This window comes from Talpa occidentalis, unplaced genomic scaffold (genome assembly GCF_014898055.3).
Source record: "Talpa occidentalis isolate TD23 unplaced genomic scaffold, MPIMG_talOcc4v2.1 talOcc4.11, whole genome shotgun sequence".
Taxonomy (NCBI): Eukaryota; Metazoa; Chordata; class Mammalia; order Eulipotyphla; family Talpidae; genus Talpa; species Talpa occidentalis.
Window position 1 is genome coordinate 84538960 of NW_023601104.1, and position 15784 is coordinate 84554743.

A 15784-nucleotide genomic window follows, 5' to 3' on the forward strand; every position below is an offset into this window, starting at 1 on the left:
GCAGTGTACTTTGTCAGTCTGCCTGCTCTCCCCTCTGGCTCTGGTGAATTCTCTCACCCTCCCACACTTCTGACTGTACCCAGTGCTTGTATAAATAAATAAATAAATAAATAAACAGATAAATAAATAAATAAATCTTAAATAAAACAAAGATGCAATCTATGAAGCTATCTGCAACCACTGCAGTATGAGTTCAATTCCCCGCCAGGGAGCTACCCACATGGCACAGCAGACCTCTCTTGACTCGCCTGCTGCTCCCCTCAGCGGTGTATTTCACTCAGTCTGTCTCTTCTGCTCCCCACTCTGTCTCTGGTGAATCTCTCATCCCCTGCACCTCTGCCCTACATAAAATAAATCTTAAAAAATAAGATTCCGTCAACTGACTTCTCCTGCCAAGCCAAGCTGAACATCAATGTTAACTGACTGTTTTGTGCTTGGCTTCTACCAGAAGAGATGAAAAATGTCCACCTTATTCCAATTCATTCCTCTGGGAGCAACAAGTCAAAAGATTTAGCCATGATGAATTTTTACCTGGACTGCTCATTTATTATGAGGCAACTCCCGGGTCACAGCAGATTATTTGAAGTAAATATAGAACTTCACTTAAACAACATCCAGTCTCACGTGATATTATTACCCAGCTTAATAAAAACAAAGTAGTGTCTGTAGAGGTATTGACTCATTCTATATATTTTCCTGTCCCTTTTTGATTTCAATAATCTTATAAAAATAAAAGGCAGACTAAAATTACTTTAAAATATGCATTTATTTCCTCTGGAGGTTATAGCCCATTGTAGCTATAAAGCTTTGGAAGAATTATAATGTCAATAATATTTGGCTAGTATTCTGTTCTAATGCTTTTCATGAATGGGCACACTATGTTATCTCTTATTCAACCAAAGTTAGCTGAATATCTCTAGGCACTAAATACTATTGTGGGCACTTGGGAAATAGCAGGTTACATCACAAGGAGGGAGACAGAAAAGACAAGTGAGAAGAGGCTTCATGCATGCACGAAATAGCAGAATAGTTTGTGGATTATTGCAAAAGTAGTGAGGGAAAGAGTGGAAGGGATGTGGTTGAGAGATGTCGCTAGACAGATCACAGCCAGATCTGATCATGTGCCTGTTGATCATCTGAAAGGATTTTGGTCATAGAGTGGTGGGAGCCCCAAGAGCCCTCTGGGTAGGTGTGTGCCATGGTCTGGAGCACACTCGTAAGCAATCATTCCATCTGCCATGTGGAGGAAGCTAGTGCAGAAACATTGAGGAGTCAGGGAAACTGAAAAAGGTTCCCTAATGAACAAGAAACATAGCTAGAATCAGAACCCAAGTGCACTTCTAAGAAAAGACGCTGGCCCTTCTCAATCTCAATGCCCTCCCACACTCGGGGTGAGCCATCTTTCTGTTTCCTGAACAAACCAAATATTTGCCTGCCATCAGGCCAAGTGTAAACATAAACCTCTTCATTAGAAGCATCTGTGCTGCAAACACTTTTGAAAGATAATTTATGGTGATTTTTCTTTCCTTCTTAAAAGGACAAATGTAGCTGTCCACACCTCCACAGGGTTGTGAAAACAGTGACAACTGTTTAGGATCCCCAAGAGTCCACGTGGAGGCTAGGATTACAGAGGTAGTTTTGTCTATAAATTACTAAGTGGCTGTAGACATGTCATGAAATTATTTTTAACAGAGTTCATGTTTTGGGAAAGAGGGATAAACTGCATGTTTGTGTCTGAGTACAAACACCAGCACAAAACATTACAGGGGGTGGATGGGTTGGTTTTGAAATGAGCTAGATGTTCATTCAATCCTTAGCTGTTATTATGGTATGAAAACTGTGTCCTCCTAAATTCTTACCTTGAAACCCTAACCCAAGTGTACAATAGTTGGAGATAAAGTCTGCAAAGAGTTAAAAAGGTTACATAAGGTCATAAGAGGGGGCTACCTAAGCCAATAGGATTGGTGTCCTTATAAGAATTTATATTATTTTCAATATTTTGAGGAACCTCCATGCTCTTTCACATAGGGGCTGGACCAGCCTGCTTTCCCATGAATAACACAAAGTTTCCTTTTCCTCCAGCCTCACTTTTAGCAACATTATTTTGGGTCTTTGATAGGGGCTATTCTCACAGGTGTGAGTGGTATCTGATTATGATTGTGATTTGCATTCCCCTGAAGATAAGTGATGATGAGCATTTTTCATGTGCCTGTTGATCATCTGTAATTCCACTCTTATGTATCTGATACTCAAAGATTTCAAAAGCACTAATTCAAAGGGATATATGTACACCTATATTCACTGAAGCACTATTTACAATAGCTAAGTCATAGAAACACATAAATGTCCAAGAACATATCAGTAAAGAAGATACAGTATACATAAACAATGGAACACTACTCAGATACAGAAAAGATGAACTCTTCCATATACAAAACACAATGGACTGCTACTCACCTATAAAAAAGATGAACTTTTGCCATTTCTGCAAACATGGATGAATTTGGAAGGACAATATTTTGCAAAAGATTTCAGAAGGAAAAAGCCAAATACCATATGGTCTCACTCACATGTAGACTGCAGAGCAACAAAACGAAGGAACAGACAAAACAAAAGCAATAACAAACCCTAGAAAAGTGAATGCAGGAAGAAGGTGGAAAGTGAAGTAGGGAGGGATCCAAGGGAGTATGGTGAAGAATGTGGTTGTTTTGTGGTGGCTGTGGTGTTTAATATTATCTGCAGAAGTGAATCTTTACCAGTGAATCATATACAGTAATTTAAAGCAATGTTACAACAAATTAGAGAGAGAGAGAGAGAGCATGCACTTGCTTGCTCCTGCTCCATCACTGTTGTAGGTATTCACAAAGAAATCCTCTGAGGTCACAGCAAGAAGACAAATATCTGCCACTCAACTGCAATGAAAAAGTTCTCACCAGACACCAAGCCTGATGGCACCTTCATCTTGAACTTCAAGTATTCAGCGCTGTGAGAAAACAAATTTCTGTTGTATAAACCAAGTCTGTGATATTTTGTTATGACAGCTTGAGAAGAACAATACAGCTGTTGAGAATCTGAGGTTTCTGTTGTTATTTTGTCTATCTAGGATATGTAGACCAAAATCAATGGGTAAAGTCACTTTATTACTAGGAACTAAATCTAACTCCCACACCAAGAAGTACATGATTTCGTGTATCCAGCTTTTTAGAAAATCTTTTCTTAGTACTGTACATTGTTATAACAGCACAGAGTCAAAGTTGGAAGGAGCAGAAAACTGAAGAATTTCAAGATTGAAATTTGGAAAATGAAGAATGTATTCACTTGTTAAAAATTAGTAGTAGTTAGGTTCTTTTCATTTTTGGTACTAAAGTGATTACATTCTCATTTTAATCTCACTTTATAGCAAGATGGGTCTAGATAACTTGATGGCTTATTGCAAGCCTTGCATTATCATTTATGATTAATCCCACTTACACTGAAAGTTTTTGCTTGATCTTCCCACTGAGAGTTTTGTTGCATGTCTCAGCAACCCATGGGGATATGCAAGCTGTCAACTGTGTATCTGGGGGTGGACATAACACTACAGGGATGGAAGATGAGTTGGCAAATTTCCTTTTCCTGGAGGATGAGGTATTGGAGAAACTCTAGTGAAAAAAAAGAAACTCTCACCAAGGAAATAACAACCCACAAGGCATGTGCTACTGCTTCAAAATAAAAGAAAGCAGTTTGTCTCTGGGCACATATTGATGATAAATTAATTCAACTTCACCACATCACAGGCAGTACCTGGGGGAACCATAGCCTCCTGCGACAAAGTTCGAGATGAGAGTTTTTGAACACTGGACATAGAACAAGTATTTTAATAAAAGGCTTTGCAGGCCAAGCTTTAACCTCATCAACCCTCCAACTTTCTTTATGCTTAACTAAATCATTAAAGTAACACATAGTAGGGCTTTAAAAATCTCCCTGTTAAACAGGCATTACATTTCTGAATATATATCCTCATCTTTAAAATGGACAAGGGTCAGATTGTTAAAATCTATTTCAGGTGAAAATGTAACAATATAAAGATCAACTCCCTCCAAAGAATGAATTTGTAAAAATTGTTCACAGAGTTTTTTTTCTTTTTTTAGACATTTTAGGAGAAGGAAGAAATGAAGATGAAAGACAGTAAGAGAATTATTAATTTTGCAAAAGTCAGCATCTATCAGCCTCAGTTTCTTCATGTGGAAAATGTGCAGAATAACATACATGTCCAAAGGTGACCGGCAGTCGGGATTGAATGAGGCAAATAGGCATATAGTAGATGCCAAGTAAATGGTATCTGCTCAGGAACATCTTCCAATGGTTACCAAACTCTTCATCCTTAACTTTTTGAATTACTATTAAAGTAAGGAGTCCAGAGAAGAGGAACTGCGAATTAGATGATGCAATATGGGAGCATTTTATAGTTATTAGGAAATAAATTATAGATTTAAGCAATTGCTAGAGACACAGTTGTGTACCCCAACCCCAAGGTCATATGCCGAGACGCTTACCCCCAGTATTACTGCTTTTGGAGATAAATCTGGTAAGGAAGCGATAAAGCTGAAGTGAGGTCAGAGGGCAGAGACCTAAACTGATAGGGTTGGCAGGCTTCTGAAAAGAGGAAGAGACACCAGAACATTTTATCCTTGTCATATGAAGTCTCCGTCTGCAAGCCAGGAAAAAAAAAAGAATTCTTTAAAATTGAATTGTGCTGGCACCTTGACTTTGGACTTCCAAACTCTGAAAATATAATACAGTAAATTTCTGTTTTATGTCCCCTATTTGTGGTGTTCTGTAATGGCAAAACAAGAATACAAATGTATTCAGGATAGTTCTCCCTCAAAACTGAGAAAATGACGTTCTGTTGCTCAAAAACCCAGATTGTGCAATTTTAATATGAGTCATCTGTCCATTATTAAGACATAATGTCATAAAAATTTGTTCTGATCATGATTATTTTATATGCATGAAAAATGCCATCAGAGAAACTTGGGAGTGATAGCAGTAACACTGTATTATTTGTACAAAGTCACATAGTGAGAACAAATGGTTATATTTGAAAGCAGTTGGCTGTCAGAGCCCACATGAAAGCAAACAAACAGAATTAATTTATTCAATATTCTTATGCTTCATTAGGCTTTTGATTTAGTCTTTAATGTTGCTAGGAGGCAGGGTGGATATATTGAGTCCTTTTTGTTTTGTAATTATGTGCAAAATATGATTATACCTAAAAGAGTACTTTCATTCTTTATATCAAATACTGCTTGGAAATTCTGAATACATGCATATATATTTATATGTGCATATACAGATTTGTGTGTCTATGCACATTTATTTGCCTCTTGGAAAAACCAGCATGACTATAATAGGAAATATTCTGTGTTCTGGTAGAAAAGCAACATCATTGATACAGTTTAGTTGAAAGAGTTTCTAAAACTAAAAGGATGACTTCTGTTTTTCTGAATACAAATGTCAAGAAAATGTTCTAGGCAAAAATTAGCACAGTTTCCCCCCCCAATTTCAGGTTATTTTGTGTCTAAAATATGAATCAACAGTGAATTTAAAACAAACAATGTTATTTCTCTTACTCTGACTCAAACTGACCTAGGGAGTGAATTTCTATCTTGAGCCTTCTATGATCTACTCGAGTTTATTTAACAAGGGGACAAGTCCACCTCTCAGTAATTCGTGGACCACAAATTGGAATCCCCACCTAGGTCAGTCATGCAAATTCCTATGATTTCCCCCTCCAGTATCTTATATGGGTTACTGTTTTTGTAGAATATTTGAAATTAATACATGTATTTTTTTAAATGCCAACTGTACATCTAAACTATTCTCTTCATATGTAGAAAACACACACTATGTTCTCATCACCACTTGTATAGATTCCTATTAGATTTGAGGTGTAAATACCTGCATTCTCAACAAAATCATGCCCCCCCCCCAGTCTTTGTGGCCTGCTCACAAATTAATCCCCCGATTGTGCCAGGATACAGAGCAGAGAGATTTTACAAAATAGTTTGCATTGATTTAAAAGAATCGGATACTTAAAAAAAAAAAAATTCTATTCCTTTCTACAGATTGAGACTGTGCTAATTAAAAGTCTGTACAGCAATTGGTGTACAGATATGTCTATGCCTAGAGTCAAACTCATAGAACAATGTGGGAAACCTCCACAATTAAGGTATGCTGTGTCAATTTCTCAACAGGACAACATGCATTCTCCAGGATATTTTTTTAATGTGAATTGCTTATTTTAATTATATAAAGACATTCCAAAGTATGTAAGATTTTACCATCTGTGTGAATGGAAAATCTAAGGCGCATGGCCTCCAGTCATCATGGCCTCATATCTTGTTCCAGCCACTGCTGCTGTGGACAGTTTCACATGGTCTTGGGGCAGCTTGGCATAAGTGTCTTCTGACAGAGCCTTGACAGGACACAGCAGGCCCCCTGACTCTCTGCCTGGAGCCCCTCTGATATCGAGTGTGTATGCCTTCCAAAGGTTTGGCAATCACACATACACTATGCTTATGTGTTGAAGGATGAACCAACAGATAAATGATTTCCAACATCACTTCTGTGCTGGGTGGTTCTGAAACTTACCAGAAGGCTTCTTAAAACTCCCTTGGATCAAGCAAACAAACTTCACTTAAGACAGTCAATTCAATAACATATTTTTGGATGAAATCTCCCTCTTATTCTCTCTGATCCAAGGTCTGCTGTTCAACCTCCCTAAAAATCACATCTCCATATAAAGCACTCACATTCAAATTCTATATGGGAAAAACCTATGCTAAGTAATTGAATCTCCTTGTTTGCTTAAAATATGCTTGGTGCCAAGTGGTTCTGGTTTTGTCAAATTGCAGAAGTTAAAATAAAATTAAAAATTTTAAACAGCAGATTTTATACTAATGATTGTTATTTTATTTATTATTATTTCAAGACTATTGAAAAGACAAAGAAAATATGTAACATATTTGAATTAAAATTTCTAGAAATTTGCATCAAAAAAAGTGATGGGAAAATTACATTACAACAGGTGCTGAAATAGTAAAAACAAAGCAAATTTAAATAAACATTCCTCAAATTGCAATGTTTAGTATCATATTCAGGTGCAAAACAGGGTCTTCTTTGAATTAAAGCCATGTAATTCAATTGAAATAGATTGGCATTTTAGTGAGTTTATAATTAATGTTTATGTTTCTCTTTGTAGTTTGACTAAGTGGAACTATGAACATAAGAAATTCAAAACCGGATCTTTGCCCACATTCATTTCTGTAACAGTTTATTGAAATGATTTACCACTAAGGGTTTAGGGGTTGACTCCCGCCAGATGGATCCATATAGCACTCAACTTTCAGGAATAGTATTCAAAGGTGAGAACCTGGACTAACTTCCCTTTGGATTATTTATCACTATTAAGAGAAATTCAAGACCTAATTTCCTGAGTGAATATAACAAAGGAATGCCACTTGATATTACATTATGGCATTTATTTTATTAAAAATGCAATAAAGTAGTCCCTGCATCTTTCTCCAAGTTTTTTCCAAGAGTAAGATTCAATGCACATGAAATCGAAAGTCTGTCCACCTAAGATATCTGTCTGTATTCATTCAAGATCAATATAAATCAACAGCTGTTTCTGTTTTTAAGGTCAGTGACAATTTATAAATAGTCTTCTTTCCTGCTTTTCTTAAGATTAAATAGTACTATAGTAAAAAAAAAAAACAATTTAATGCAAGCTTTATGAACAATTCTGAAGATGATACAGAAAATTCAGCCCTGTAGAGAAGGTCCTCTTGTATATAGACAGTGTCTTGAAGAGAACCAGTCTTTGTAGTTCCACCGATCTGGATTCAAACCCTCATTATTTTACTTCCTGCACATAAAACAGATGCAACTTCACTTAGGAAAATTTATTATTTTTAATTCCCAGTTTATTAATCTGGAGATTAATGTAAAGTAATATCAATTTAAGCAATGTATGCAAATATGTTTAGATTTTATACATTTTTTTGGATGTATAGAAAATAGGAAATGCCTATAACTGTTTCTCTAGTTAATGCTCTATAATTAGCCCATTCTCTTCTCTAGGAAAAATAAAAATAACATAAGAAAAAGTTTTGAAAACCAAGTTTTATATCCACTTAGGTTTTGTAAAGTCCAGAGGAATTTATATATATGTAATATATATAAATTTATAACATAATTTATATGACTAATCTCAGTATCTGATATTTAAAAATTGCTATTGAATAATATTTTGATATTTAATATTTTAATAATTATTAATAATTACTTCTGAAATATGCAGAGAACTTAGGATATTGTTTTATAAAAAAGCATAGAAATGAAAAAAAGATTTTTTAAAAATATTTTATTCATTTATTTTTGCATAGAAGTACTGGGGTGTAAGCCAGAGGTGTTGGAGGTGAGAAGATTCACCAGAGACAGAGTCAGGAGCAGAACAGGCACATCTTCTGAAATACACATTTAAGGGCAGCTGTGGGTGAGGCAGGAGAGGTCTGCTGAGTCATATGGGTGAACTCCCTGGCCTGGATGGAACTCAGGCCATCAAGGTGGTAGTGCTGAGATTTAACCCCTAGGCCACCAGAGAGACCCCTAAAAGATTTTAAAATCAAGTTACTGACCAAATAAAAGGAAACCTCAAGGGGGATACTATTAGAAAAATAAGTAATTTTATAAGAAATAGGATTTTTTTTTAGGCAAAAAGAATGTCTGCTGATGATATGAGAAATGTGTGGAAAGATATGGTCTGACTTGCAAAAGTTGAAGCAAATCAGACTTGGGAAGGATAGAAGCCAGGACCCTGGGTTTTTATCTAGTGGAGTCCAGTCAGGAATAATATCAAATCTAGTGGAGACCAATGAGGAACAGCATCAAACCAGGGCACTCAAACGGGATGATTAACATGTCTTTTTTATTTATTTATCTTTGGGTAATTTCATCTCACTCAGTTTGTTTCCAGGATCCAGTGTTATTCAGACAGAACCTCCTCTTTCTTGAGTCATAAACTTGGTTAGGGGAGAGAGGATTTCTTTCTTTTTCTTTTCTTTTCTTTTTATCAACTCCAGGTCTGGTTTCCTCTAGGAAGGGCATGCCTAGCAAGGCAAAAATTATAAATGTTGACTACAGCTCCAAAGCCTGATACTGTCACACTCTTGGGAATTCAAAGCTGATAGTGAGTCAATGACCTACCTGGAGAAATATGATGGGGTGAAGGAGGTGACATCCTGTCATCCTGGTGACTAATCCTGCCATATTAAAAATTACCTGTGTAACCTCTGTATCTATCCACTGCAGTATTCTTCTGACAGAGCATAATATCAGGATCCTCCTTAGCACTTAAGAAAGCATAAAGCCATTCTTTATTCATTGACTAATCTCTGACACAGTGAATGGCAGTTACCTCTGGGTTCATTTTAGCCATTGTTAAACCTCAATATATGTTTAGGTTTTATTTCCTACTGTTGAGTCCTCTTAGGTAAGTATATTTTAAATATGATTTTTCCCCTTCTATTTTCTATAGCACAGAACTAAAAAGCCATGAAATTCAATTTTCGTGATTCTTCATGGTCCATCTATATGAAACAGGCCATGCAGCTGGAACATAGAAACATAGGTATGCCCCATCTGCATGGCATCAAACAATACATCATGGAATCTGTCTCAGGAAGACTAAACATCTCAGTTCCGCTTAATATCATCATGAGATCCAAGCCTTAAAACATAGGGGGCTATGTCACTCACTGCTGTGTTCCAAAGTGGACCTGAAATTTTCCAGCACTGTTATCTGAAATCACTAAGGTCAGAAGCTTAGTTCTTCAGAGTTAACTCTTCCACTGAATTCTGTTAGCTCAAAACACATGTTTAAGGGGCTAAACCAAGATGAATGTTAACAGGTTTTCTTTGCTCTTAACAAATGTTTAAGTACACACAGTAAACAGTAGCTTTAAGTGTTAATTTCATTAGATGGAGATGTATTATATAATACTTTTGATGAAAGTAAAGTCAGAAAACTAGAAAAAGTTTTCAAATAGAGTGTATTTATAGGATATGAAACTTACTATAATTTTATTTTTTAAACATCCTTTGTATTTTTTTTTTAATTTACTTTATAGGTAAGGTACTATTTAGTTTGAATTCTCTCAGAGTAGGGAATTCTAAAAGTTATTTGGGAGGTAATCCAAAGGAACCACCTGTAGGGGGTTGGGGAAATGAGACAGAGAATGAAATGAAGTCAATTAAGGGCACGTTGAGAGTACATCACCACAACAAACAACTAGAGTTTAATCCCAGTGGGTAGTCAGAGCTAAGTGTGCCACACAGTTATCTCATTTGAGAGTTGGGGAGTAGGCTATTATCCATTAACTCTCCAGGTCACAAGTTAAAGATTTATCCTGGGGGTTCTAACTGCCAGTGCTTTCCATCAGCCCTGCCCTTGCAAGAGCTGACTCTGGTGGCAGAAAGTCCTCAGGCATAAAATCCATCATAGATTTTGGTAGTTAGAGGTGAGATCAGGGCCTCCCTGGTGGCTCAAGGGGTTAAGCACCGCACTATGAAGCAATCTGCAGCCTCTGCAGCACGAGTTTGAGCCCTGGTCGGCCAGGGAGCAACCCGCATGGCAGAGCAGACCTCTCCTGACTCGCCCGCTGCTCCCGTCAGCAGTGTATTTCAGTCAATCTGCCTGTTCTGTTCCCCACTCTGTCTCTGGTGGATCCTTTCACCTCCCACATCTCTGGCTTATACCCCAGCTCTTGTATGCATAAATAAATAAATCTTAAGAGGAAAAAAAAAAAGTGAGATCACCATGCCTAGGGGCTGCAGGAGAGATACTGACTATGGCTCTGATAGAGGAATATCAGCATACTGGATTTTTGCATTTAGAAACTATGGTAAAGATTTCAACAGATTAAATTTATGTACTTTTTGTGTGTACTTAATTCCCACATCAATATCAAGGAAAGAAACCAACATCCATTTCTCTCCATTTCCCACACTGATTAGCTAGACATGGCACTAACAACACTATGGAAACCCTTCAGAAAGTCATACATGAGTAGCAACTGATAATTTTAATTTGGAGCTTGGCTGCTAAGAGAATCACCATGACCTCATACTTCTGATGACACCTTGACTACCCATAATCACACTTTCATTTACCTGAATTCAGACTAGACAGGCAATTTTATTCCATTTGGATTATATATTCTGTTGCATTATATTTAATTGCTTTCAGGGAGTGTTGACAATCTGAATGAGAGCGAAACTTTTTCCTTTATCTATTTAGAATAATAAAGTTCAGGAAATACTGATCCTTATGATACAAATGAGTATTGAAAACAAATGAGTATGGAAATTTATTCATAAAACTATTTTTATCAATTATCATTGATCAAGCTAGTTTTCCATAACATTGCTCCACTACCATTTCAATTTTTGTACTCTTTCATTATCTTATGGTATGATACAATTTGTTAAATTGTTTCAGACATTTTTACAAACATTTTCAAACATACTTAAATTGGGAGAATATAACGTATACCCATATACATGTTATCTATAATTCTACTATTTGCATTGGACTGTATTTGCTTTATCTCATAAATCTATTACTTTTCTATTATTTGTTTAATAAATTACCACAAATTCAGGATCCTCAAATTAGTGGTATGGACAAAGACTCCATTTCCATAATTCTGCCTACCTATCCTCTGCCTATTCCTTTTCTCTTCACCAGTCAATCTTTTTGATTTATTATGCATTTTTGAGTTAATTGCAGACTGCTTACTTTTAAGGATCACTTTTTCTCAGTAAAGCTATTCTGTTGCTTTAAACTTTACTTAAAAAAGCATATATTTTGCAAGGTCCTAATGCTTTTTACAGGACCTTGTGTGAATGCTTACACAGTTTTGCTATTTTATTGGTATATTTTTACTAATCTCTTTATTGTGTTAACACTGGGTAATGATTTGTAGGTATTTTGCATGTTTGTTTTTGACATTTGTTTTCTTTTTGCTGCTTTATATAAATATTTTGCTCTCAGGAAACCTACATTGAACTCCCCCCACCATATCAATTCATGAATACAGATATGACATCCAAGTTCCAGTAGGACATTGATTCTTATGGGTCAAGTTTATCTTTACTTTGGCTCATTGGTTATATATAAGCAAACTTACATAAATCATGCTTTAATAAAGCAAAAAATTTTTCCTTCAAGGTGAAGATGCTGCTATAGAAATAACAAATGATGAATATTTCAGTTACTATTTGTTTCAACAATATGATACCAGTTTCAACTTTACAAATTCACATTATAATGCCTATGAAATAGAATTTATCATGCCTCCAGTCAAAAAAAAAAAGTAATGAAGTCACAATGGCAATTAATTGCCATATATTGAATACTGAATATTTGCCAGATATATGAGTCAATAAACTTTTGTCCCTTCTCTATTATAGGGGGATGGGGGAAAGAAACAACAGATTGATTAAAATACCCATAGTCATTTCACTAATATGTAATAAAACTAAGAACGAAACAATCTTTTTGAGCACTGTATCTGGGATTCAAATGGACACTGAGTCAAAGAATCCACCTTATTCAATCTGAAAATTATAAAACTTTAATGCTCTGCTCAGCACTAGTCTCAGTGGTTTATTTTGCCCAGGTACCACATTGTTCCCAACTGCATAATAAAAAAATGAAATACATAGAATTGAATACTTTTTTCATTAATTTTCCACCATATTCCTATTCTCTTCTGACTTTTCCTTCTCGTCTTTTCTTTTTTCTTGTTCTACTGTATTTTTTTTTCCCCTGTCTGGGATCTGGCTAATGACAATTAGGAAAATATATGAACAAAAAAGAAATACTTACCAAAATCTAATTAGGACATCTGATTATGTTCTCCGTGAGGTAGAATCATAAATGACTTTGCAGATGACCTCCAGCAGGCATCCTCTAAGATAAATGTCAATGTTCTTGCCTCCTATTATTTGCAGCTGTGTATAATTCTCTCCCCTTGAATCATTTGCTACTAACTGATATAATATGGCAATTCTGTGGGAATGTCACCTCTATAATCAGATTACAAGAGTTGGTGATTTCTGTCTTGCTGGTAGACTCCCCCTAATGTGCTGGTTTTATAGAGCAACCTACTACATGGGAAAGATGCATGAGCCAAGGAGTTAAGGGAAAGACTATAGTCATTAACCTTCAAGGAAGGGAGGCCCTTAATCGACAACTGAGGGACTGCCAATAACAACTTTAGAAGTGGGAAGAACTCTTACCCAAGTTGGGAAGAGACACTAGTCTCAATAGACACCTTGATCTTTGCATTCTGAAAGACTGTGAACTTCAGGAGCTGCTAAACCATGTCTGAGTTCCTAATCCACCGGGAACTATGAGGATGAAGCAGTACTACTTTCAGCTACCATATATGGTATATATGCTGGTATAATCTATCCCACAGCAATAGACAAGTGATATGTGACCCTTCTTTTAGGTTCATTCTGAAATTAAAATCTTTCACATCAGCTAATAGGCACTGAGGACACAAAGGTTAAAAAATGTGTGGTGTTTATATTATAAAATCCAGACAGCTTTGTTTCACTGTAAAATAAGTGACTTTAATGAGGACAAGATGCATTACACAAATATTATAATTTCTGACATTCCAGAATATAAGGGAGCTTGAAGGATGGTATCCTCTAGGAAGAATGAAAGTATTTGGAGACCAGTAAAGAAGCTCTACCACATAATTTGACTCTTCCACTTTCCAAATGAGAAAATGGAGATTTATGGAGAGTTTAAAACACTTGATGTTCGTGGTACAAAAGTAATTGCAGACATGAGACTGGAACTAATCCCTCTATCTTCTTATTTTCTACATTTTATTTCAGTTATTCTATATTTTTAAAATACATGGAATAAAATAAGTAATTATTTTTATAAAGTTTCAAAGATTTGTTATTAAAAATTTTGGTAAACTTATTAAAAACAATTTGTGATTCAAATACATGATTCATCAGCATGTAATTACTTAGTGTGCCAATTTAAAAGAAGTAGACCAAAGGTGTCCCTCTGTGTTGAAAGGCAAGTGAAATATGTCCTCTCTCTATGTTTACATTAGTGAAAATTAATTAATGAAAGTGTAGTTCAATTGTAAGAAAACATTTTGGGCATATGTAGGTTTCCAAGGTGCATCAATTCAATTAGAAATATGTAATTCCATTATCTTGTACTTTAACTAAATTTGACTTCCACAACATTGGATCAACAGCACTAAAAGGGGGAAAATGGCACTGCGTCCCAAATGAGTTGTGTAAATTCTAACATTCATTAACCTTTGCTGGGATGAGCTATTTCAGAGAGGTCAGTGTCACCACTGGGTTAGGAAATTGAGTTAGCCCCCACTTGCCAGATGGAATCATGTATCTAAATCTTACATTCAATTTTGTTTTCACTTTAGACTGTTCAGTTCTCAAGACCTACGTTAAATTAGTTTACAAAACAAATATATTTTTCTCTATTAACTAAACACAGTTATAGTTTTAGCTAATTTTTGCCTGAACTATGCCATCAAGGTACTTTTACGTAAAAAGGCTCACCATGATTAATTTTGAATTAAAACATACCTAGGAATCCCTTACTAGGGATTTTTTAAATTTTTTTTAAAGATTTATTTATTTTATGCATACAAGAGCTGGGGTATAGGCCAGAGATGCTGGGTGGGTGGGGGATTGAGAGGATTCACAGTGACAGAGTGGGGAGCAGAACAGGCAGATCTACTGAAATACACTGCTGAGGGGAGCAGCGGGCAAGACAATAGAGGTCTGCTGCCGTGTGTGAGTCAGCTCCCTGGCCTGGGATCCAACTCGTGCTGCAGTGGCTGGCAATAGCTTGATAGAACTGTCTTTAACCCTTGTGCCACAAGGGAGGCCTCTATATATGATGTTTAAATAAATGCTTCCAACTCTAGAAATAAAAAAAAAAAAACATTGTATTTACTATTTCTTATTTCACAGGATACAAATGAGGAGGCGTTTTATGACAAATTGAAGATGCTACTTCAAGCAGTCAGGTAGGTGCCTGACCCTGTTCTGCTGGTACTATCTAGCTATATAAAATTTAAAAAGAATTGGTGAACTGGGTGCCTGTAATTATGCATCCTGGTTTTTGAAGACTAATAATGTTTGATATGCCTAAATTTTAAGGGCCACTGAATAGAAAGGCAAAGTCTTGCAGGTATTTGTAGGTAAGTCTGTTGCACTTAGGGTATTTTGGTGGCATATTTGCTGAAGAGCAAAGATGGGTTCAGAGAGGGAGAGTTATGAAAATATAATAAGCTTACATTGGCTTAGGGAATAGGGCAAATAAAAGAGGGATTATAAATTGTTCTTTGAAATTGATAGTCTGTAGGAGTAATCATATTTTCATCTTAAAATTAGTCACCTAAAAATTAGAACTGTAACCGTAGCCCAAATAATTCACACACACACACACAAACACACACATGCACACACATCATTAAAGTATTGATTGAAATGGTGTCTTTAACCTCTTTGGGGTACTTTATTTTTCAATCAAAAAATATTATTAGTGGTAATAAACAATGAGTGCGAAGTAGAGTTCTTTACTAGTTTATGAGGGAAAAACTTCAGAAAACTTTCTCCAAAATGGAATGCAATTGTTTGTTTACTTGCATATTTCTGCAGTGATAACAGC

At 35.9% G+C, this 15784-nt stretch overlaps 1 long non-coding RNA gene across 1 annotated transcript in view; it reads left to right on the top strand.

Moving 5' to 3' along the window:
- Positions 1–15784, top strand: part of LOC129145425 (uncharacterized) — a 136793-nt gene that overhangs the window by 56704 nt on the left and 64305 nt on the right. The window contains exon 3 of the long non-coding RNA XR_008550961.1: positions 15085–15140. This is a non-coding gene — a long non-coding RNA (uncharacterized LOC129145425). The remainder of the gene's footprint in view (positions 1–15084; positions 15141–15784) is intronic.